General features: G+C 42.4%; 1 protein-coding gene across 1 annotated transcript in view; it reads right to left on the bottom strand.

Annotated features, from left to right (window-relative positions):
- The window catches only part of GHR (growth hormone receptor), a 536,071-nt gene that overhangs the window by 221,492 nt on the left and 291,532 nt on the right, over positions 1 to 23,047 (bottom strand). The window lies entirely within an intron of this gene.

Here is a 23,047-nt window from a genome sequence, read left to right as displayed (position 1 = left end):
TTTCTGTAATTCAACTGTAGATCCTCTTTTGACAGCTGTATTTATTATGTGGGAGGTCTAGAGATCTCACCACTGGAGTCCTAGAGAAATATAAGAGGCTGGCATCCATCTAACATGGGAAAGATAATTTTTAGGGGGTTTCAGAGGATTTTCTAATTTCACTGCAAGAAAGGGGAAACCCTTCCATTGGACTGCTGAAGGTTAACCTCAGGGTTGGGATTGCTGTGCTTACACCCCAGCAATAAGGTAATTCTACATGGAACCCACAGAAATCAGCATGATTAGTTGTTGAAAGAGAACAAGTCATGAATAGGCTTAAGCGAGCGTTTCAATATTTAGTTTTAAATGCTAATAAATACACAGGCTTACCTTAGTAAAAAGGTATTAGTGGCTGACCCCCCTCCATCTTGCCTTAATGGCAGGACAGACTTTAGAAGTGCTCCCCCATAGGCCGCTCTAGCTTGTTCAACAATGCACATGCACAGTTTGTTCTCTCAACAGTTGAAGCAACAGAGGGGCACACTGCTTGAACAAGCCTCACTGGTCTTTGGGGGCACAATTCTAAAATCTGGCTCACCCTGCAGAAGAGGTAAATTGGCTACTAAGGACAGGCTGCACACAGCCTACATGCATGGAGGTGAATAGATCAATTATTTACACAGTTGCAAATTGGTATGAAATTTACTGGGGATGCTGGAATGCATGGGAGATTTTTGGGAAAGTGGCCGTTAAAAGTAACCTAACCCTTTAATATTCTTTTTTTCTGTATATATAGTAATGCATATTTTTGGAGTCTTTTTGGAAGTAGGTTTTTGGAGCACGTGTATTACTCTTTTGGGTGTCCTGTGAACTAACCCATTCTCTCTAGAGTTTATTGGCCTGAATAAACTCTATTAACTGTCCCCAATTGACTGGTGCCCGTCTGTTCGCACCTTCTCTACAGGTCAAGAATGCTACTCTGTAGTGAATTGTCAGCCCACTTGACCACTGGGGATGCCTAATAGCCTTCTGGGGGTATGGGGTGCTATAGTAGCTAATACTACTGTGATTCAGAGCCTGAAACAGTTTATCAATGACAATATTTTTTTAATCTGTTTTATCTAATTTCTACATATAAGTAGATGGACATAGAGGAAATATATGCAGATTAGCAATAAACCTCTTAAGGGCTTCCATTTTTCTGTTATGACAAGTTATCTTTACACAACATTCGGCTGGCACATCATTTAAACAAATATACTGTGCCGTGGGTTAATGTAAAAATAAATTAAAATTAATAATAATTGCACAATGCTTGGGAGTTCTCCACATCTATTTAACTGGGTCCTGGCTACGAAAACAACAACAGCTGGAGTTTTCACATAGTTTGTGGTTTGTAGAATAAACAGAAGCCAACTTAGCTTGGTTGAAATATTTAGCTTCATATGTTTTTCATTTATTTTTCCCCATGGTAGACCCACATAAAGCAGCAGATGCGCCTTCATCGGCAGGGCAGATACAACCAATAGATGAAGGCTGAATAGATACTGGCCCTTGACCATCCACTTTCCTTACCTACTGTACGAGCCCCCCACAGTGTTGGAGTATACACACCCCACACTTACTGTTTGTATGAAGGAATGAACCTACTCAGCATTAGCAGAACACTCCCAGAACATCCAACATCCACGTGTACAGACACTTCCAACCTTAGTGTACAGAGTACTGCCCCCAATAACAGCTATAGCTTTCAAATCTAGGTGGGAAATCACAATCCTGCACACCAGTCCTCATTGTGTGCGGTCAGGCCTTGATTTCATTTATATGATACAGGGCCTTGTGTTGGTCTATCACATAAAATCCCAATAAAATACATTTACGTTATTGGTTGTAACATGACAAAATGTGGAAAATTTCAAGTGGTATGAATACTTGTTCAAGGCACCGTGTATGGTCTTCATAGACCAGCCCACCTGTTGAATGCTGAGGTCCACAGACCTTTGTGGCTGCACAATTCTATGTACATCTTAAAAAAAATAAAATAAACTGCAGTCTATATGCAATCATGTTAAGGAATATGGACATTTAACCATTTACATATTCTTAAAAGGCAGTAAAAGAGCTGTTAAAACAACCCTCTGTGAACTCTCTATCTGTTTGCTCTATAAAGTAATACATTCTCAAAGATCCATAAAGATCACAACAGTCTAGAGTCGGTTTGATTTAGGTTCTAAGGCCTTGTTTACACTTGTAGGCAGGTACAGATTTTCCTACCAACCTGTAGGTGGCGCTGTGTTAATGCCACATGTGGAGTGGAATTTGATAAGGCAATCCTAGCCTTATGGACTCCGTCAGCATCTCAGAGAAGTCAGCTGTCCGATTGAACACTGCAACCTCTTGAGATCTTAGTCAGCCATCTTGTCCAGAAACGTTATATATAGTGTTTCCTGCGCCATTTGGGGGCACTTGGAGCAAGTGGTAGGTTGGGGACAGAGACCTAGCTAACTAGAGAAAGTGATTAGTACAGAAAGAGGTTCTTGATGAGAAGAGTCAGGACATAGACAACACCTGCAGAAAAGAAATATCGCTGTAACTGGAAAAGTAATGTGGGGCTTTTCCTAGCAGTGTCGGAGCTTCGGGAGCCCATGGACCAGGATAGCCTCCTGCCAGCACACAGAAGACCTCCGTTTCTCAGCACAAGCTGTATCCGGTACCAGGGGGACCCCCTAAATGCCTAATGCCAGGACCATCTTATCCGTTATTCACGCCTGTTTACACGATACTCTTGTGAGTAACATTGTTTTTACTTTGTAATAAAGTGTCTTCATACTACACTGGCACTTGTGGTTCTCTCCCCTTGTGTTTTGATGACAGAGCCGCTTCTCTCTGCACGGCCAGCAGCCATCTCAGTGTACAGATCCCTCATTGGAACTTTCCTGCCCTCTCCATCCCATTAAGGACTGCCTGAGCATTACTGGCTATCTGTTTGCGCCAATACTCCTGTTTTTTCCTAGCAGTGTTAGGCCCCTTTCAGATGGAGCAGAGCCCGTCAAGTGGATCCACCTGCCCAGTGGGGGATCTGTCCGCTGATCCCCGCTGTGCAGGCAGATGACAGTTCCGTGTCTGCACCACCATGCAGAGCTGACACGAACGCAGCTCGCTTGTCTTTATGGGGCAGTCGGATGGAAACGGACTCTCACATGAAGCTGCAGTCGGACACAGACAAGAGGTTGAAGGAGAAACTTCTGGAGAGATCGGAGTTACACTTTGAAGTCCTACATGCCTTGCATTTGCCACATGTGAGAGGCTTCACTGCCGGTTTCCCTTATAAAGGAATGGCGGCAGCAGCACCCGAGAGCCGAATGAAAAACCAGCTGGGGTGCCAACATCACGGGATCCCTGGACAGGTAAGTGTCCTATTATTTAAAGCAGCTACAGTATTTTTTTTAGCTGCTAACATTTAATTTTTGGTGGGGGGGGGGGGGCTGAAGCTCCTCTTTGAGGCCAATATGACTCTATAGTGGGGTCAGATATTGGAGGTGAGCAGGCACTGGACCCACTAGAAGGCGTTATATAAACGGTCACTGATTTTATACAGTGACCGTTTATATATGGTGGAGTTCTGCATATGGGACTTTCTAACCAAATTAGATTTATCATATTCGCATATAAAGTGGTTTCATTATTGTACAATTTATATGTGGTTAAGCTGCACTTATATTATGCACTGGATGAAAACAGACTGCCTGTCCATTTCCATTCGACTGTCAACGGATCCCTATCTGTCTGTTTTAGCGGACTGGATCAGATCACATGCCGGCGGGTGTCAGCCAAGACATGTCCATTGACATCCGCTGCTCCAGACTGAGTAATGAGTGGTCAGATCGGATCCACCTGAAAAATGGACAGGTGGATCCGATCAGTCCGCTGGTGTGAAAGGGGCCATCCTGGTTCACCACAAATAGCAAATCCTCCAGCGGAATCCATCCTCTGGTAATACGGGCCCAAGCCTAGTAACATTGTATAATCACTAATTGTTGCATTGCCTTATATCATGGCCTACCAGAACTGTCATTATTTATTACTGCTTACCTATACACAATATATAAGAAAATAATGATCAAGGACTGTGTGTGTGGTCTCTCCCTAAGGCTGCATTCACACCAGAGTGTAGCGTCGTTGGCGCTTTTTTTATACGCGACTTGCGCATTTATATACAGCGTTTTTGAGCTTTGGTGTTTTTTTTTTATTAGCCAATAGAGGAAACCATCATCGGTCGCATCATTTGTTGCTAGGCATTTCTGCTTTTTTAGCTTTTCCATTAGCTTTTATTTATTTTTTTACTATTATTATTATTTTATTTATTTTTTTTTTTTTGTTAGGGTAGGGGTTAGAGTTAAGGTTAGGTTAGGGTTAGGATTAGGAATTAGGGTTAGGATTATTTATTATTATTTATTTTTGTTAGGGTGTTAATAATACTAATAATATTAATAATAATAATAATAATAATAAATGAATAAATAAATGTAAAATAAATACAAAAATAATACAAAATAAATTAAAATAAATAAATAATAAATAAATAACTTCAATAAATGAATACTAAGTAAAAAATAAATAACAAATTAACCTTAACCCCTAATCCTTAAAATATTTTTAAATAAAATACTACTACTAATAATAATAATAACCGACGAAACACCCAAACACAACATAAATAAATAAATTATTGTCATAGTAAAAGTAATTTTTTGGGGGTTTGGGTGTTTATTATTTTATTATTACTATTATTATTATTCTTAATAATAACAATAATAATAATAATAACAATAATTTATTAAACTTTTATTTAAGGTTAGGGTTAAATTATTATTTATGTATTATAACATATTAAAAGTTTATTTTATTTATGTATTATTTATTTACGATGATTGTTATTTGAGTATTTATTTTACATTTATTTATTCATATATTATTACTATTTTTTTTTCCTCTCTCTTTTTTCTCTGAAGTGATTGTAGCCATATGAAGCACTTGCAACAAAAACAATTCAAGTCAAGAGTACTGCTTGGACCTTGAAGAAGGGGTTACACCCCGAAAGCTTGTTCTGGAAATCTGGATGTTAGTGCAAATATAAAAATATAACAGACAGTACTCAATTGTTTTTGATGCATTTTTCTGTCTCCCTCTTCAAATAGAAGCAAGGTTTTTAAAACATTAAGCCCCCACACTTGAGCGTTTTCATGCTGGTTTCCCTATACCTGAGTACCCAGGATTGCATTCTTTCTCAGGGCTCAATCCCATGGACTTTAATCAGAGCACCTGTACGTGCGCAATACACAATCTGTCAATGCTTCAAGAACTCTATTCCTCCTATAGAACTGTTCTCCTCCCCTTGCCCAGCCCAGGAAACAAACTCTTAAAGCTTGATACACGTGTAAAAACTCTTTAAAGAATGCCTGTATTATGCCTGAAAAAAATAAAAAAGTCAAAATCACCAGGAATACATGTTAAAATGTTGATATTTACAGTGGGTACGGAAAGTATTCAGACCCCCTTAAATTTTTCACTCTTTGTTATATTGCAGCCATTTGCTAAAATCATTTAAGTTCATTCTTCTTCCTCATGAATGTACACATAGCACCCCATACTGACAGAAAAACACAGAATTGTTGACATTGTTGCAGATTTATTAAAAAAGAAAAACTGAAATATCACATGGTCCTAAGTATTCAGACCCTTTGCTCAGTATTTAGTAGAAGCCCCCTTTTGATCTAATACAGCCAGGAGTCTTTTTGGGAAAGATGCAACAAGTCTTTCACACCTGGATTTGGGGATCCTCTGCCATTCCTCCTTGCAGATCCTCTCCAGTTCTGTCAGGTTGGATGGTAAACGTTGGTGGACAGCCATTTTTAGGTCTCTCCAGAGATGCTCAATTGGGTTTAAGTCAGGGCTCTGGCTGGGCCATTCAAGAACATTCACGGAGTTGTTGTGAAGCCACTCCTTCGTTATTTTAGCTGTGTGCTTAGGGTCATTGTCTTGTTGGAAGGTAAACCTTCGGCCCAGTCTGAGGTCCAGAGCACTCTGGAGAAGGTATTTGTCCAGGATATCCCTGTACTTGACCGCATTCATCTTTCCCTCGATTGCAACCAGTCGTCCTGTCCCTGCAGCTGAAAAACACCCCCACAGCATGATGCTGCCACCACCATGCTTCACTGTTGGGACTGTATTGGACAGGTGATGAGCAGTGCCTGGTTTTCTCCACACATACCGCTTAGAATTAAGGCCAAAAAGTTCTATTTTGGTCTCATCAGACCAGAGAATCTTATTTCTCACCATCTTGGAGTCCTTCAGGTGTTTTTTAGCAAACTCCATGCGGGCTTTCATGTGTCTTACACTGAGTAGAGGCTTCCGTCGGGCCACTCTGCCATAAAGCCCCGACTGGTGGAGGGCTGCAGTGATGGTGGACTTTCTACAACTTTCTCCCATCTCCTGACTGCATCTCTGGAGCTCAGCCACAGTGATCTTTGGGTTCTTCTTTACCTCTCTCACCAAGGCTCTTCTCCCCCGATAGCTCAGTTTGGCCGGACGGCCAGCTCTAGGAAGGGTTCTGGTCATCCCAAACATCTTCCATTTGAGGATTATGGAGGCCACTGTGCTCTTAGGAACCTTAAGTGCAGCAGAAATCTTTTTGTAACCTTGGCCAGATCTGTGCCTTGCCACAATTCTGTCTCTGAGCTGTTCAGGCAGTTCCTTTGACCTCATGATTCTCATTTGCTCTGACATGCATTGTGATCTGGAAGGTCTTATATAGACAGGTGTGTGGCTTTCCTAATCAAGTCCAATCAGTATAATCAAACACAGCTGGACTCAAATGAAGGTGTAGAACCATCTCAAGGATGATCAGAAGAAATGGAAAGCACCTGAGTTAAATATATGAGTGTCACAGCAAAGGGTCTGAATACTTAGGACCATGTGATATTTCAGTTTTTCTTTTTTAATAAATCTGCAACAATGTCAACAATTCTGTGTTTTTCTGTCAGTATGGGGTGCTATGTGTACATTCATGAGGAAGAAGAATGAACTTAAATGGATTTTAGCAAATGGCTGCAATAGAACAAAGAGTGAAAAATTTAAGGGGGTCTGAATACTTCCCGTACCCACTGTATATCATGCTGCTCTCTTCTTCATGTTGGACCTCTACAGGGGCTTATATTCCCCTTCCTTTTATTCCTCCATCGCTCCATTCAGCTGCTAGGAGTTAAAGAAAAGCCATGTGTAAGCTATTAATTGGTAAAGCTGTAGGTAAGAATGGGTGATGGAACTACCATGGGACATGACTTATTGGATGAAAGTCATCTCATGCTTTTCCACAGCTGGAGGCACCATCTACTCTACATACTTTGGCTCCCATTGCAAAACAGAGTAGGGAGTGAAATAAAGGTAAGTATATGCTTGTGTACGGGGGGGATTAAAGTAAGCCTCAATGGGAAAAGCGCATGTTTGCAATAATAAAACTGAGCAAATACAGTGCATTGCGAAAGTATTCGGCTCCCTTGAACTTTTCAACCTTTTGCCACATTTCAGGCTTCAAACATAAAGATATAAAACTGTAATTTTTTGTGAAGAATCAACAACAAGTGGGACACAATCATGAAGTGGAACGAAATTTATTGGATATTTCAAACTTTTTTAACAAATAAAAAACTGAAAAATTGGGCGTGCAAAATTATTCAGCCCCCTTAAGTTAATACTTTGTAGCGCCACCTTTTTCTGCGGTTGCAGCTGTAAGTCGCTTGGGGTATGTCTCTATCAGTTTTGCACATCAAGAGACTGAAATTTTTGCCCATTGCTCCTTGCAAAACAGCTAGAACTCAGTGAGGTTGGACGGAGAGCGTTTGTGAACAACAGTTTTCAGTTCTTTCCACAGATTCTCGATTAGATTTAGGTCTGGACTTTGACTTGGCCATTCTAACACCTGGATATGTTTATTTGTGAACCATTCCATTGTAGATTTTGCTTTATGTTTTGGATCATTGTCTTGTTGGAAGACAAATCTCCGTCCCAGTCTCAGGTCTTTTGCAGACTCCATCAGGTTTTCTTCCAGAATGGTCCTGTATTTGGCTCCATCCATCTTCCCATCAATTTTACCCATCTTCCCTGTCCCTGCTGAAGAAAAGCAGGCCCAAACCATGATGCTGCCACCACCATGTTTGACAGTGGGGATGGTGTGTTCAGGGTGATGAGCTGTGTTGCTTCTACGCCAAACATAACGTTTTGCATTGTTGCCAAAAAGTTCGATTTTGGTTTCATGTGACCAGAGCACCTTCTTCCACATGTTTGGTGTGTCTCCCAGGTGGCTTGTGGCAAACTTTAAACGACACTTTTTATGGATAGCTTTAAGAAATGGCTTTCTTCTTGCCACTCTTCCATAAAGGCCAGATTTGTGCAGTATACGACTGATTGTTGTCCTATGGACAGAGTCTCCCACCTTAGCTGTAGATCTCTGCAGTTCATCCAGAGTGATCATGGGCCTCTTGGCTGCATCTCTGATCAGTCTTCTTCTTGTATGAGCTGAAAGTTTAGAGGGACGGCCAGGTCTTCGTAGATTTGCAGTGCTCTGATACTCCTTCCATTTCAATATTATCGCTTGCACAGTGCTCCTTGGGATGTTTAAAGCTTGGGAAATCTTTTTGTATCCAAATCCAGCTTTAAACTTCTCCACAACAGTATCACCTGCCTGGTGTGTTGCTTATTCTTCATGATGCTCTCTGCGCTTTAAACGGACCTCTGAGACTATCACAGTGCAGGTGCATTTATACAGAGACTTGATTACACACAGGTGGATTCTATTTATCATCATTAGTCATTTAGGTCAACATTGGATCATTCAGAGATCCTCACTGAACTTCTGGAGAGAGTTTGCTGCACTGAAAGTAAAGGGGCTGAATAATTTTGCACGCCCAATTTTTCAGTTTTTTATTTGTTAACAAAGTGTGAAATATCCAATAAATTTCGTACCACTTCATGATTGTGTCCCACTTGTTGATTCTTCACAAAAAAATGACAGTTTTATATCTTTATGTTTGAAGCCTGAATGTGGCAAAAGGTCGAAAAGTTTAAGAGGGCCGAATACTTTCGCAATGCACTGTATATATATATATATATATATATATATAATAAATTGTAAAAAAAAAAATCATACTGCTCTTCATTATCCTGAGAAATCCTTGCTTCTTCACATATAACACCCTCACCAGTTTAAATTTGAGCTTATTAACCTGAACAGTCGGAGACATAAATAATGAGCCCAAGAAATACGCAACTGAAAACCTCAGAGTGGCAAACCTGTGAATGTAACAATTAGATTCCAGCCTAGTGCTCAATTCCAGTCCACCAACAAGTGCACATTTTCATTTCAACGGTCTAAATACGGTTTAAAACAAAGAAAATTATTAATAATATGTTCTAAATTCCTTACTATCCATTGTTTGGGTCATACTAGCAAAAAGGCCATTGGCGTAGCTTTAACCTTTTTGCTGCCAGCACTGTTTTTGCGGGGGGTTTTTTTTTACACAAAATCAAAAAAATTATTTTAGGCCTGAAGATTACATAAAACCCCCAAATATTATATAAAATTATTTATATATATATATAAAAGCAGACACCTTACAGAATAAAACAGTGGTCATTTTTTTAGTTCACAAGAAATTAGAGAAAAGGTTTAGGAAACATTTCAGTAAAAATAAGTTAATTTTAGGGCACATAAACTCAACAAATGACCCACTTTATGGTAAAATATAAAAGATGGGGTTGTGCCAAGTGAAAAAGAGGGGGAAGGCCAGGAATGAGGCTGGGTTCCCACCCTGAGGGGGAAGACAGGGAATGGGGCTGGGTTCCCACCCCGAGAGGAAAGACAGGGAATGGGGCTGGGTTCCCACCCCGAAGGGGAAGACCGGGAATGGGGCTGGGTTCCCACCCCGAAGGGGAAGACCGGGAATGGGGCTGGGTTCCCACCCCGAGAGGAAAGACAGGGAATGGGCTGGGTTCCCACCCCGAGGGGGAAGACAGGGAATGGGGCTGGGTTCCCTCCGCAGGGGGGAAGACAGGGAATGGGGCTGGGTTCCCACCCCGAGGGGGAAGACCGGGAATGGGGCTGGGCCGAGGGGGAAGACCGGGAATGGGGCTGAGTTCCCACACCGAGGGGGAAACAGGCAATGGGGCTGGGTTCCCACCCCAAGGGGGAAGACAGGGAATGGGGCTGGGTTCCCACCCCTCCACCCAGTGGCACCAGGGGGCATTTAATTTATTTTATTCATCCCCTTTGTTTGTAAAAAATATGTAGACATCCAAAAGCTTTGAGAGGGGTGCTGCCATCTTGCACGTGCTGTTAACAGCCATTCTATAGCATTTTCCTTTACTCCTCCCCAGTAGCTACATTAAAGGTTATGCGGGGAGAAAAGAAGAGAAGTGGAGGAGCTGGGCCAGCACAGAGTGATGTCACACTCAAAAAAGAAGAGGGGGGCTATGAGAAAAAGGGAGGAGGGGGCTGTGCTAGGGAATTGGCAGCTAGCAAGTTCAGAGGCACATTGCACCTCTTTTGATTGCTTTTGCTTGTCAGTTAATTTCTTTCACAACTTTCAATCTAATTCACATGAATCGATATGCAGAGAACCGTGTGCATATGAATCCTTAGACCGGATCCAAAAATCCCTGTAAAATGGAATCCTGGGCAAACAGCTTAATTCCTGACATACATATGGGTCATTTTACAATGCCTGCCAAAAGAGTTGTGTTTCTGTCCAGCCAGTCCTGAAATTTACACAGCTTAATCAGAATGTACAGCCAGAAAAGTGGCCTGATTTTCTGTGCAACTAAATGGACACTCTAGTCACTGAGTAGTACTGAGGCCAGGGGCAACCAGGCAACCAGCATGTTCAGAAGGAGGTCAATGCCAGGCTCTGTAGGCTCAGACAGGCAACCAGCATGAAAGTCAATAGCAGACTCTGTAGGCTCAGCCAGGCAACCAGCATGTTCAGAGGGAGCTCAGTAATAGCAGGCTGTGTATTTTTCTCAGTGCAGGTTTCCTTTAATATGGAATTGTTGGTTTCGTGCCATTTCTTTAATGCTTTCCCCCTCAAAAAAAAAAAAAAATTGATCTTTACATTGGTTGCATGTCTCGGACACTATAATTGTGTTAATCAGTCATTGGTAATGTCTTGCAGACCTTCCTGTCCTTCCAGATGTAGAGGCAGGACTAGTCTAGGAAAAGACTGCATTGAATAACTGATTGTGAGAATAGCGTGCACGCTGTGACTCCGCTTGTTTCCAGATTTCCAACAAAGCTCATATTATTCCGAACATATTCTGCTTTGTGAACAGTAATAAGGGTTTTCTCACGCTGTATCATTGCTCAGTTTCTACCCATAGATAAGTAAATTTACCTTCCGTCCTATTAGATCAGTTCACACCAACGCGCTGCGCTCTGTGTATTTTTATACAGCACAGGTCGTTGCTATGCACTGCACCGCATCACAATATGCCGTGGTGCATAAAGATCATGAAAAAAAAATTTTGTGACATTTCATTACAGTAAAAAAAAATCAAATTATTTTTGCTGCGGGTAGTGATTGCGTTTTCTTTTTTTTTTTACAACACCAAGCACTGCTTTCCCTTTTCTTTTTCTCTAAAATTTATCTACTTGTCGACCAGCCGCTGCATGCCGGCAAGTAGAATCGCCATACCTATAAGGGGGTTCATGGGAGCGCGCGAGGCGCCGGAGGTGCAAGCCCGCACCCACTTGACAGCAAGGAAGCCGAGGCGCAGGGCCAGCGACCACAATTGTCGAAGGGCACCTGCGATCGCTCCCCGTGAAATAGGGAACCCCGGTCTGCTGTTGTAAACACAGCAGACCGTTGTTCTCCCTGGTATCAACACAGAGCCCCTGTGCTCCTACTATTTAGAAATACAGGTCTTTGTGTTGATATTACAAGCCCATCCCCCCCACAGTTAGAAAACACCCCCTAGGCTCACACTTAAACCTTTGATCGCCCCTGGGTTAACCCCTTCCCTGCCAGTGTCATTAGTACAGTAACAGTGCATATTTTTAGCACTGATTACTGTAGTAATGTCACTGGTCCCCCCCAAAAGTGTCAAAAATGTCAGTTAGGGGTCTGATCTGTCCGCCGCAATGTCCCAGTCCCACTAAAAAAATGCTGATCCCCGCCATTACTAGTAAATAAATAAATAAGTAAATAAAAATGACAAAAATCATTCCCCTAGTTTGTAGACGCGATAACGTTTGCACAAACCAATCAAAATACGCTTATTGGATTTTTTTTTTACTAAAAATATGTAGCAGCATACACATTGGCCTGAAATGATGAAAAAAATGGGATTACATTTTTTTTTGGGAAGGTTGTATAGCAGAAAGTAAAAAATATTGTTTTTTTCAGAATTGTCGCTCTTTTTTTGTTTATAGTGCAAAAAATTGCACAGGTGATCAAATACCACCAAGAAAAAAAAAACCCTCTATTTGGGGGGAAAAAAGGACATACATTTTATTTGGGTACAGTGTCGCACGACCGCGCAATTGTCCGTTAAAGTAATGCAGTGCCGAATCGCAAAAAATGGCCTGGTCATTAGGGGGGAAATCTTCAGGTCCAGAAGTGGTTAATGAATTAACAGGATCTCCCAAAGTGACATTCCATTCATTTCTGTGCATAAATACTTCCCGTAGAGACCTGGGCAGAGATGTGGAAAAATGCAGACCTATTGCATGTGTCTGCATCGCTCTGCCCCACAGCTGACAGCTGAACGTGGCACATAGAAAACCAATGTTTTCCCATGCAGAAAAACACAGCTCTCTTCACAAGTGTGAACCAGCCCTTATACTTACAGATTCTTTTTTGACGCTACAATGGCCTATTATCTGGGCTATTCTACATCTCCCATCTGCAAGATCCATTTAATTTAGTTCTAATAAAATAGCAACCTTTTTTTTTTTATATTGGATAGAATAAGGTAGGGTTATAACCCCTGTCCGATTTTTTTTTCGCCATCTGTGTCCCATTGTGGAGATTTTCCTTCACTTCTTGTCCCATAGCGAAACAGGAAGTGAGAGGAAATCCCTGCAAATTAAGGAAATTCCTTGGGGACTCCCCCAGGCCACCAGAACTAGTGTCCCCATTGGAAGGTTTCCCCCCATTACTTTTCTGGGGACAACTCAAAATTTGCAATTTTCTTTTACTTTCGTTAATGGTAAACAAGACAAATAGAGAGGGAGGATCTCCTTAATGGGGACACAGACAGCAATAAAAACTGATTTTAATCCCTCTCGACTCTATCCAAAACTAAAAAAAAAAAATGTTTCGGCTTTAGTTATACCTTAATGTCTATGACTAAAGTAAACCTTTCTTGAAAGAAACCTGGAGGCTGCCATTGCTAGCCAACTTTATGAAGTACATGGCTCGCCCATCACTACTACCCATGCACTTTGCTCTTTTCCCTGCTAAACCCAAGGCTGCATTCCCATTTGAGTGTTTTTGGACACTTTTACAAGCTTTTTTATGCTTTTGTAAGGGTTTTTTAAAGTTTTTGCCAGCGTTTTCTTTTTTTTTTTCCATTTTCCATTATGATTATTAGCCAATGGAAAGCTAGACACTAGGGAAAAAATATGTTGAATGCACACATTTTGCATATTTTTTTAAGGCGCTCCCATTGAAGTCTAATTTGTCAAACAACATTTGAAGCTTGCAGCTCAAAAGTAGCTTTTTTGAGCTATACAGTAGAACTATAGGCAAAACCTTTTTTCTGGCTCCAAACATGGCAGCATGCATGTGGTAGTGGCCCCGCCTACTTCTGCCCACTGGACCAATGAAAAGCTATAAAAAGTTAATGCCCACATAGCCCATTCCCTGTACACCTTATGCGGAAATGTCAGCCAACATGACTGGCAGGACAGCCAATCAGGTTCTCCTATGGCTCGTTTTTTCAGCACTACCGATGGGCTTAGTAGTCCTCACTACAGCTGTCTTTGGCGGCAAGCCAGCAGCTTACCCACTTACATATGATAGGATTTGCTGAAGCTTCCCACCCTGGTAGCTAGTTATTAATCTACCACATGTATGCTGCCATTTTGGCAACAGAAAAACAGAACATTGAAATATTTACTGAAATGTTCCTTTCCTGGTGCCAATCCATGGCAGCATACTAAACCCAGCAAGTTTGTTCCTAGCGTTGTACGGGGAATGGGCTGTTGTGTGGGCGTTAACTTTTTATAGCTTTGCACTGGTCCTGTGGACAGAAGTAGGGGGGCTAGTATCATATGCATGCTGCCATGAATTGGTGCCAGGAAATGAAAATAACGGTACGTATTTGAAACAATTTTCTTTTTTTTTCCATTTTGAATAGAGGTGGGGTTATAACCCCTCTCAGTTTTTGCGCCATCTGTGTCCCATTGGGGAGATTAACCTCCATTTCCTGTCACAAAGCCAAAACAGGAAATGAGTGCAAATCCCTACAAATTAAGGGAATCCCAGGTCACCAGAACTAGTGCAAGATTTTGCTTCCATTACTTTTCTGGGGATAACCCAAAATTTGGGATTTTCCTTCACTTTCAATGAAAATGGTAAATAGAAAGGGTGAATCTCTCTAATGGGGGTACAGACAGCAATAAAATCTTAATAGGTGTTCTAATCCCTCTTCTCTGTCTAAAACTAAAAACATAAAGTTTTGCCTTTAATTATACTTCAAGCGATACTTAGGTGTGAACAGGCACAATGAAAAGCATTGGATTTTCAAGGTTGAGAGTTTTGGAGCTTCCTGGTATGAATAGGGCCTGTAGGGCAGTAGTGGGATTCAGCCGGGTCGCACCGGTTCTATGGAACCGATTGCAAACTTTCTGCAAGTTCGCAGAACCGGCTGAATCCCTCTAAGCTGGCGGCCAGGGAGCAGCAGAGCAGTGGCGCTCTGCAATTATTGGGGGCAATGCTGTGGGCGCTCTGCAATTATTGGGGGCAATGCTGTGGGCACTCTGCAACTATTGGGGGGCAATGCTGTGGACACTCTGCAACTATTGGGGGCAATGCTGTGGGCACTCTGCAATTATTGGGGGCAATGCTGTGGGCACTCTGCAATGATCATTGGGGGCAAAGCTGTGGCGCTCTGCAATGATTACGGCAATACTGTGGCACTCTGCAATGATTGGGGGCAATGCTGTGGCACTCTGCAATGATCATTGGGGGCAAAGCTGTGGCGCTCTGCAATGGTTGGGGGCAATGCTATGGGCACTCTGCAATTATTGGGGGCAATGCTGTGGGTACTCTGCAATTATTGGGGGCAATGCTGTGGGCGCTCTGCAATGATCATTGGGGGAAATACTGTGGGCGCTCTGCAATTATTGGGGGCAATGCTGTGGGCACTCTGCAATTATTGGGGGCAATGCTGTAGGCACTCTGCAATTATTAGGGGCAATGCTGTGGGCACTCTGCAATGATTGGGGACAATGCTGTGGCGCTCTGCAATTATTGGGGCAATGCCGTGGGCGCTCTGCAATTATTGGGGGCAATGCTGTGGGCACTCTGCAATTATTGGGGGAAATGCTGTGGGCACTCTGCAATTATTGGGGGAAATGCTGTGGACACTCTGCAATGATCATTGGGGGCAATGCTGTGGGCAATCTGCAATGATCATTGGGGCAATGCTGTGGGCACTCTGCAATGATCATAGGGGGCAATGCTGTGGGCACTCTGCAATGATCATTGGGGGCAATGCTGTGGCGCTCTGCAATTATTGGGGGCAATGCTGTGGGCACTCTGCAATTATTGGGGGCAATGCTGTGGGCACTCTGCAATGATTGGGGGCAATGCTGTGGGCACTCTGCAATTATTGGAGGCAATGCTGTGGGCACTCTGCAATGATTTGGGGCAATGCTGTGGCACTCTGCAATGATTGGGGGCAATGCTGTGGCACTCTGCAATGGTTGGGGGCAATGCTGTGGCACTCTGCAATGGTTGGGGGCAATGCTGTGGGCACTCTGCAATGGTTGGGGGCAATGCTGTGGGCACTCTGCAATGATTGTGGGCAATGCTGTGGCACTCTGCAATGATTGCGGGCAATACTGTGGGCACTCTGCAATGATTGGGGGCAATGTTGTGGGCACTCTGCAATGATTGGGGGCAATGCTGTGGGCACTCTGCAATGGTTGAGGGCAATGCTGTGGGCACTCTGCAATGATTGGGGGCAATGCTGTGGGCACTCTGCAATGATTGGGGGCAATGCTGTGGGCACTCTGCAATGATTGGGGGCAATGCTGTGGCCACTGTGCATTGAAAGGGGGCACGCAGCGCTGGTCTCTCTGCATTGAAAGGGGGCACGCTGGTCTCTCTGCATTAAAAGGGGGCACACTGGTCACTGTGCATTGATAGGGGGCACGCTGGTCATTCTGCTGGGAAAGTCGGAACTGGTTACTAAAATTTTTGAATCCCACCACTGCTGTAGGGCTATGTGTAGGAGATTTGGAACGCGGGTGTGACTACATTGTTTCGCTGACCTGGGGCAGGGTGACAACATTTTGAAGTATGATTTTGTATCTTCACTTTAAATTGTGTTTTTTTTATCTGTCTTATGTGCAACTTTAAGTCATTTCATTTTGTTATTAGTTATTTTGTTGGTTTAAATGTGACAGAGCAATGATATAAAGATAATTATGGAAAGGCAGCAACCTCATAAAATGTTGCTGTCCCCAGCACAGACTGGAGTGACCTTTTCACATTTCCAAGACGACACATGAACCAGATTCTCTTATCACACTTCCATCACGTTTCACGATAAATCCTAGTCTAGATTTAATAATCATTTTCCTCACAGATGGAACAGGAAGGGCCACGCTGACAGCCCAGGTCGCCACAGAGAAGCCAATAGCATTTCTGTCGTCTAGTTGTTTTTTAACCTGAAGGTTGGGGAATAAAGTGCGAATCTCACTTGTCTAATGAGCAGACCTGTGGGAGGTAATTAAAGCGTCAGAAGGCCTATCATATATAGATCCCTTTCACTAAACAAGATTATCCTCCAACATCTGCTTGGCCTTAACTGTTGACAAGGCTTGGGAAGCGTTTCACTAATAAAGACATGATGAGTGGAGCCATGTTGTTTTCCTTAAAGAGGATTCTGGGAATCGTTCCCGACTTTCTTCATAAAACACACGAAGTATAGTTTGTAGTTACTGTCGTCTTAGTGTACAACATCCTGTAATGTTGCCTTTATGTTGCATTGCATTTTTTTGTTTTTTTGTTCTCTTCTTATAGTTCCAGAAATAACTCTTTTGCAAGAAGTAAACTTGGGAAACAGCATCTCAAAAAAGCCCTCTGTATCAATCTAAGGTTAGGAGGACATACAGGTCCTTCTCAAAAAATTAGCATATTGTGATAAAGTTCATTATTTTCTGTAATGTACTGATAAACATTAGACTTTCATATATTTTAGATTCATTACACACAACTGAAGTAGTGCAAGCCTTTTATTGTTTTAATATTGATAATTTTGGCATACAGCTCATGAAAAAACAAAATTCCTATCTCAAAAAATTAGCATATTTCATCCGACCAATTAAAAAAAAAGTGTTTTTAATACAAAAAAAGTCAACCTTCAAATAATTATGTTCAGTTATGCACTCAATACTTGGTCGGGAATCCTTTTGCATAAATTACTGCTTCAATGCGGCGTGGCATGGAGGCAATCAGCCTGTGGCACTGCTGAGGTGTTATGGAGGCCCAGGATGCTTCGATAGCGGCCTTGAGCTCATCCAGAGTGTTGGGTCTTGCGTCTCTCAACTTTCTCTTCACAACATCCCACAGATTCTCTATGGGGTTCAGGTCAGGAGAGTTGGCAGGCCAATTGAGCACAGTAATACCATGGTCAGTAAACCATTTACCAGTGGTTTTGGCACTGTGAGCAGGTGCCAGTTCGTGCTGAAAAATGAAATCTTCATCTCCATAAAGCTTTTCAGCAGATGGAAGCATGAAGTGCTCCAAAATCTCCTGATAGCTAGCTGCATTGACCCTGCCCTTGATAAAACACAGTGGACCAACACCAGCAGCTGACATGGCACCCCAGACCATCACTGACTGTGGGTACTTGACACTGGACTTCAGGCATTTTGGCATTTCCCTCTCCCCAGTCTTCCTCCAGACTCTGGCACCTTGATTTCCGAATGACATGCAAAATTTGCTTTCATCCGAAAAAAGTACTTTGGACCACTGAGCAACAGTCCAGTGCTGCTTCTCTGTAGACCAGGTCAGGCGATTCTGCCACTGTTTCTGGTTCAAAAGTGGCTTGACCTGGGGAATGCGGCACCTGTAGCCCATTTCCTGCACACGCCTGTACACGGTGGCTCTAGATGTTTCTACTCCAGACTCAGTCCACTGCTTCCGCAGGTCCCCCAAGGTCTGGAATCGGTCCTTCTCCACAGTCTTCCTCAGGGTCCGGTCACCTCTTCTCGTTGTGCAGCGTTTTCTGCCACACTTTTTCCTTCCCACAGACTTCCCACTGAGGTGCCTTGATACAGCACTCTGGGAACAGCCTATTCGTTCAGAAATTTCTTTCTGTGTCTTACCCTCTTGCTTGAGGGTGTCAATGATGGCCTTCTGGACAGCAGTCAGGTCGGCAGTCTTACCCATGATTGCGGTTTTGAGTAATGAACCAGGCTGCGAGTTTTTAAAAGCCTCAGGAATCTTTTGCAGGTGTTTAGAGTTAATTAGTTGATTCAGATGATTAGGTTAATAGCTCGTTTAGAGAACCTTTTCATGATATGCAAATTTTTTGAGATAGGAATTTTGGTTTTTCATGAGCTGTATGCCAAAATCATCAATATTAAAACAAAAAAAAGGCTTGCACTACTTCAGTTGTGTGTAATGAATCTAAAATATATGAAAGTCTAATGTTTATCAGTACATTACAGAAAATAATGAACTTTATCACAATATGCTAATTTTTTGAGAAGGACCTGTATACTGTATACCATGCGCCTTATTACCACTGCACACGTTAAAGCGGACCGTCACCCGAAAACTAAAGGTGCCCAAGCCTCCATCTATCTTTTTTTTTGTTTGTTGGGGAGTGAGTACCTTTTTGACAGCACTTGTTCTCACCAAGGCATGAAGGACATTGCCTATTTAACTAAGTAGGAAAGAAATTAGCTTTATTACTAATCATATATTTTACAATTTTAAGAGACTCTGTCACGCATCGCCCATTAGTTGTCGCCTAAAAATCCACCCCCACCCACTTGTTCTCCTTTTGCACACGATTTCCTGCCTCTCTGTTGTTCTGTAGTCCTGACCCTGTATAAGCAATGCATTGAATGGTGTTGGAGCTTACACAGGGGTGATAATGTCACCCTCTCACAGGGTTGATAATGTCACCCTCTCTTTCACATGACAGTGTTTGACCCTGGGGGTTGGCTACTAAGGCCCAAACATTGCATAATGGGTGGAGGTCAAACGCTTCCCCATACCCAAAAGCACCGGGAACCCAGCAGCTCTCACAGGTCAATGGAGAGGTAGGATAACGTACAGACAGGGCAGGCCCTACCATGGGTCCCACTGGGTCCATTGGACCCAGGCAGCATTTGGAGAGGGGCAGCAAATTGATTCCCAAGATTTATTTATTTTTCACAGCAGTTTTGTGTGTCATCAGTTTGCGGCGTGTTTCGGGTGGCATTTCCCCGTCTCATACTGCCGCCTGTAGTGCAAACTGATGAGTATGAGGAGGTAGAATGTCTCCTCCTGGGAATGTCCCTTGTGTGATTGTGGTGTGTGCAATGACGTCAGGCATCAGCGCACTCCATCTCACGCAGGGCAGGCTGGATCGTCTAGGGCGGTGGGCACTGCAGACACAGGAGGACTGAGGACAGACAGTGGGTGTTTAGTGGACCGGTCCGGTAGTGAGTTATGGAAGAAGATAATCGTATACATAATATTTTCGAAAAGTTATATTTATATAAAATAATGGATGTGGGGGCCTTTTGTTGGGTGTGATTTTTTATTTTTTTTTGGGGGGGGGGGGTGGCAGCATTTCATTCTTGGACCCAGGCAGCACAATGTCTTGAGCCGGCCTTGCGTACAGAGAGTAGGAAGACCCATTTACTGCAAAGTGAACCCTGTCTCCAGACTATGAGTTTCAGCAACAATTTTCCCATAAGATTACATGTACAGTTTTAAATGGTATACATTTACCTGTAAAAGCCTCCCTTGTAGACATCCAAAAGCCGTGAGACTGCAGCTGGGCCTGCCATCTTGGGTGTTATGTGAGCAGCCCCAGAGCTGTCACTCAAGTGACACACTATAGCAGTGATTCTCAACCTTTTTTCAGTCAAGGCCCCCTTTACAATCCTACACAATCTTGAGGCACCCCATTCTAAATGTAAAAAACTAATAGTTTTACACATTGCAGCAACATTCACACATGTAGGACACCCCACATTAGAGGTGATTTATTCTTCCAAAGCAAACTCACCTTAGCACATTGGTACTGATTAGTAGTCCAATGTTTCTCTTCTCCCTCACCCAGCTAATTTGACCCCAGTGCTGATGAAGAATGACAGGGAGGGGAAAACAAGCATGTTGCACAGGCACTCAACGTCCCTCTTATCAACCGATGATGGCGTTGGTTATTCGGATGCCGGCAGTTAGAAGGCTGTATTGGTTCATAATGAAAACCTGTGGCTTGTGCACCTAAAAGTCAGGCTTGACTTGTATTCAATTTTTGGGAATTTTTTAGGCATTTTGCCAAGGCACCCCTGAAGAAACCTAAAGGCACCCTGTTTGAAAAGGCTGCCCTGCCCTATAGTATATCCCTTTGTTTGTAAACCAGGCAGTTTAAAAAAATATATATATACTGTATTATTTAAGGAGTGAGGGGAGGGGTGGAAGAGCTAGGCCAGCGCAGAGAGCAATTAGACACTCCCAGAAGAGGAGAGGACTATGATGTACAAAGAGGGAAGGAACTGTGCCAGGCAGTTGACTCTTGGAATAGTCAAATTTATTGTGTAGAATAGTTCAAAGGCATTGCAGGAATTGCAAATGAGCAAAATTTTGTTTATGAAAAGGAAGAAGGCTGCAAGTAAGCATTTAAAATATTTGATTTGTTTTATTAGTTGACAGGGTCTCTACTTCTATCTATTTTCTGCAGACTTTTGAAGTCATCTAAAAACTGATCTATTCTTCCTTTTAGTTTTTTTTTTTTTTTTTTAACGTACCCGACTGATATCCCAACTGGAATTGTTTGGGGACCATAACGTGTACTTGGCACATACAGTCATGGCCAAAAATATTGGCACCCCTGCATTTCTGTCAGATAACGCACCACTTCACTCAGAAGATCCAAGTCGAGGGAGATTAGCTACAGTGCCATTTTAACTGATTTCCGGTGTGATTTCTATATTGTCAGCACCTGTTAATTGATACAGATGAGTTTAATTACAAATTACAGGAGCATCACAAACTTGGAATGCAATTATTTCTTACAATTTTGAGAAGGTGCCAATAATTTTGTCCAGTCCATTTTTGGAGTTTTGTGTAGAATATGTCAGATTTGGCTTTTTGATTCTTCATTTTTTTGTGTCATACCAATACAAACAAAAGAAATCACGAGAATGCCTAAACATTTGCAATTGCAACAATTTTCTGGGTGAAGTGGTGCATTATCTGACAGAAATTCAGGGGTGCCAATATGACTGTAAATGCACAGGTGAGTCTCATACTATTTCTAGTACTGGAGTGAATCCTTCTTTCATAGCTACTGAATTTTAATTTCTGTTATCCAGAAATAATAACTGTAACTGTATAATAATAAGTGTAATGTCTAAGGCAGGGTTTGGCAAAAGGTCCACCATGTTTTACCCATCGATCGCGCCCATACCATAAGTTAATTGCAAACAGGTTTCGCTGTACCAGCGAAGGAGCAGTAATGGCAGCATTCTTTCTTCTGTCCGATATTAGGAGGAGCAGCAAGCTAATCCTGGGAAGGAGAAGAGAGCTGGGAGGAGGTGCAGGTTGCGCTCTTCTCCATTTTGATTGGTCAGTGACAGGAAAAGAAGAAAGTCTCTACATCCTTATTGGCTGCTTACTGGGTAACTAGAATGAGTTGTAAAGTGAAACAGATAGCAGCATTGGACATATAGCTGAGATTGGCTATGTATATCAGGAAGGAAGAAGGTGTAGGGCAGCCTAAGTGGAGTGAGGTGAACACTGGTTTGACTATACTTTTTAATGGGGCCTTGCTAGGATATCTTCCCTGGCTTTCTTGTCTACCCCTAGTCTTAAGTGTCAGAGAATGATCTTCTAGCATGGCCAAGTACCAATGTATCATGTACATTGCATGATGCCACATGAAGACACCTACAGCAATGACAGATAATGTTTACAACACTAATTATGTGGCTGCCTTGCCTTACAATATCTACTTTGTAAAGAGGGAGAAGCTGAGCTTCTAAACAAGACTACAAAGACACTATGTTGAAAGAAAAAAACTGAAGTTCTGTGATTAATTAAAACCAGTTATATGGAAGAAAAAGGGACATTCTCACTTCTGCTGCTACGCCGACATTTAGCCCGTTCTTCAGTCTCACAAACGGCTGCACGCTAAGTGACCTTTAGCGTCTTGAATGGTTCTTTTGATGGCCAACCTTGTATGCTACAGAGGATGAACACACACGCTATGTTTTTTTTAAATTATTAATTAGACGTTTTTTTCCTTTTTGTCTGAGTGACAAATTACTTTAACTACACAAAGAAAAAAGAAGCACGGTATTAAACAAATTATTTTCCTAAGCATGTGCCAAAGTAATAAATAGGGCAATTAAATGCTACTTTACAAGATTAAACTGAAATCTTATTACATCAAGAACAGGCAGAGACTGATTGGGATTCTGGTGACTGGGATAATGAGGCACAGATTTAGCTAAACCAATACTACAGGAAGGGTATAGGGGACGGCAGAATTTGTAAAGGTAATGTTGGCTAGATATTGCCCAGATTTTACCAGCAAGGCAACTGATCGGAGCACCATC

This window comes from Pelophylax lessonae (genome assembly GCF_965119305.1).
Source record: "Pelophylax lessonae genome assembly, chromosome: 1".
Taxonomy (NCBI): Eukaryota; Metazoa; Chordata; class Amphibia; order Anura; family Ranidae; genus Pelophylax; species Pelophylax lessonae.
The sequence above is the reverse complement of the archived record's forward strand: the minus strand, read 5'-3'. Positions and strand labels throughout refer to the sequence as shown.